Source organism: Dermacentor andersoni, chromosome 2, assembly GCF_023375885.2.
Source record: "Dermacentor andersoni chromosome 2, qqDerAnde1_hic_scaffold, whole genome shotgun sequence".
In the NCBI taxonomy this organism is placed as follows: domain Eukaryota; kingdom Metazoa; phylum Arthropoda; class Arachnida; order Ixodida; family Ixodidae; genus Dermacentor; species Dermacentor andersoni.
The window spans coordinates 149,812,964-149,816,572 of record NC_092815.1 but is presented as its reverse complement, the minus strand read 5'-3'; positions in this window follow the sequence as shown (position 1 = coordinate 149,816,572).

The following is a 3,609-nucleotide window of genomic DNA, read 5'->3' as shown; positions in this document are numbered from 1 at the left end:
CGCTACATTGATTAAATCCTGATTGGATTAACGTGGGCAGTCAGTTATGATGAGTTGATTTTCTAGAGAATTTTTTTATCTGACTTTGTTATTGCAAGAAAACATGGATACAATAGGGGTAAGTATGTGTAAGCAAGAAGAGAACCCAAAAGGAGAACAGAAATAAAAAACAGACTTTTGCGACCATCCAGGTTCACAGCCAGATATGCACTAAAGCGGCCTCTTTAGAGAAGTTGGTATACAAATTCAATTGACCTGCTTGCACACCACAAAATTTAAAACGCTGTTCGCTTAAGATTCCGGGCACGGGCGTCATTTTATGCAAGTGCAAGTAAAAATTGCATTCTTTGACGATACCGACAAATCATGGGCATAACGGTCATGCAGTGGCGTACACAGAAATGCACTAGAAGCTTTGTGCGCGTGTAAGGCGAAACGGGCACCAGCCCCTCTTCCGAGCGGTGGAAAGGGGAGTTCGCTCGTTTATTCTTATATCTCATTTTCTTCAAATACTAAATCAATGCTGGAGGTAATTATCGCAGGAGGGTAACCCTATAGCATTCTCTCAACCTATAGCCTTCATAGCACGCTGATAACAGAAAGAAACGAACATTGTGTAACTCTTTGAAAGCTCTAAATTAAGCTTGACATAATAAACTTTATATTATATTAGCCCAGAAGCCACCACTTGCCGCAAATACGGACCTGAGTGTCACGTATAGCTCTATCAAGACATTCAGAAGCGTACAGCTGAACAGCCGGATACGGCATTCTGCATTTTATTTTATTTTTATTTATTTAGTACCCACAGCGCCCATTCAGGCATTACAGAGGGGGGGGGGGGGGGGGTACAGATGAAAAACAAGCATCAAAATTGCAGGTTTGCATAAATTTGTGTAAGTCAACAACACATTATTATAGGCCGACAAAAGAGGAAAAAAAAGAAAAGCACACAGCTAAGTTGCACACAGCCATATCGGAAACAGGCACGTTGCAGATGTCACATGTCACATTTGAAGGAAAAAAAAAAGAGTACATAAAGCACAATGATTACAGAGACTCATAATGAAAAAGCGAAAACAAAAACAAAAACAAATCGAATAATAAGTTGCAAAAAAAAAAGAAACAATGTAGTGATTAAGATACAGTGCGACAAGGTGAAAAAAAAAAGGGCACTAAAAGAAAATGTCATTTGCAGCTGGGATTGTTTATAGGTCATGATGATTGCTAGACGTACACGGGATATTTACCAAGCCTTAGGGATCACAAGATTCTATTGCTTTTAATGCAGAAAAGAACTTGTTAGGACAAGAAATTCCTACAATTGAGCAAGGAAGTCGGTTCCACTGACTGATGGTCCTTGGGAAAAACGAGCTGCTAAAGGCCGATGTATTACACTTGTATTCTCTTATCTTCTGTTCATGATCTTTGCGTGCTAATGTGTAGTGAGGCTGGTTTAATTTACCTGCCAAATCTTTGCAAATGACGCAGTGTGCATACCAACACTTAACACTAACACTACCATTCTGGTATTTTACTCTTATATTCCCGGAAAACTTTCTGTGGCAGTAAAGGGAAGGCTACGGAGGCAAAGCGCGCACAAGTGAGAACGCTTCTGAAAAGTTCCCCGTGTTTTCATCCACGTTAGTTTTAAGCTGGGGAAGAGAGAACATAAACACTTTATTACCAACAGTTAAACAAGATAAAACACACCACTGAATGCAACCATTGACGTATTGTGCAGTTTTTCCCTTCCCCGTCTGGGCAAACTCGAAGCCGTCGCACGGGGAAGCTGCCTCGATGCGACGTCCGTTCCGAGCAACCAATAGCGCTGTCAAACGCTGGCGGACTACTTGGCATGGTAACATATGCGCAGAAGCTCCGCCCCCACAGCTTTGCCTTCATTGCCACAGAATGTTGTTCGTGAGTATGCACGCACATACATATCATCAGATTTCTGAGTCTTATACGGTGCCCCTCCCCCCCACCGGGAAAAATTAAGAACAATAAAAGAGAGACAGGAGAGAAAGGCTGCAGTTATGCCGCTCTTCGAAGCGTTTTTTTTATTTCCATTTTCATTATCTGCGCCAAATTTTTCATATGTCTAAGTTTGAAGTAACCTAGTTGTCAGTACTAAACTTAATTAGATTGTAAAAACATCAACTTGCAGCACTCATAGTTCTTTCAAGACAGCGGGCTAAATCCTCCACAATTTGTAAAACACTATAAACGCACATTCGAGCCAGCTTTTAAATACTGTACTAATTAATGAGCCACCAGTAAAGTAACACGCTTTAATCCTTTGGTGCGCACTGTCCATAAGGTGGCTCTTATTTCAATGAAATACGGAATGTTTTTAGAGACTACGGAATGTTTTACGAAATCAGGAGTTACAAATGGAACGCTAGCCCTCAAGCTGTATTATTCGTACATCAGAACATTCAGTTTGGGAGAAATTGAAATGCATAGTCAAGAAATTATTAAAACTGTACTAACGAAGTGGCAAACTATTCACATCGCGGTACATATTGCATTTTACGAAATGCAGCCAGCGAGTTCGAAAAATACACCGTCTTGAGTGCGCTTCAAAACATTAAACAGGACTCCGTTAACAAAAATTCCAGATGCCGCAACATTTATTTGGGGACGGATTACCAGCGAAGCTGTTGAGGCTGCATACGTGGGCTGCATACATGACGTGCATACATTATGAAATCACACATTTGTTTTTCGTTTTTGTCTTTTTTTCATACCGGACAGCGCTACGCCGACACATGCGGCGCCGCCGTCATCGCACCTTCCACGCATCTGCCGCAAGCGTTGCTGCAGCCGTGCAGGCATCTGCGACGGGCGTGACGTCACAGCCACGGAAGCGCAGGCCACCCGCACAGGCGCCATCGCCACACTATTTCTCCATCTCATTATTCGTCAAACTCGATTATCCTCGAATATGGCTGCGTTGTGTGGAACCCATACGAACACTGGGACGTCAAAAAACTAGAAAAAAAAAAAAACTAAAATTACAATCAGTACAAAAAAGGCAGGGCGTTTTTTTTTTTTTTTTTCTAAGAGATATGACAAGGAATTTTCGCCAGCTAACTCTCTTCCCCTAATTGGTCTAATCCCCATTGCAGAACGCCGCAAACTTGAATGCCTAAAATTCCTTCAAATGTTAACCAATTCTCCTCGCTTTTCTTCTCAAGTAGTTACTCGACTTTTTCTAAACTCTGATGTACGAGGAGTCACCATGCTCTAAATATCTCAACCTTTTTTGCCCGCACTGATTCCTTCAAACACGGGTTTTTTGCCATCAACAGTTGAAGTCTGCATTTTATTAACGGCAACATCCGTTCACTACCACTGAAACAATTCACCCAAGTTTGTTTATAAATGTTGTATGTCTGTTGTTCATCCCACTCCTGCAATAAGCTCATTGAGGCTATTGCAGGTCCCTCAACGTTTCCAAGTGCAAGTACATGTGTGTAACTCGCAAGCGAGACATCATTAACCGCCAGTACTTTTTTAATTCGACACCCTTGACTAAAGTCGACTCTTACCGTTATCTAGGCGTTACTATCACTAATGAGCATACGTGGTCTGCACACATAA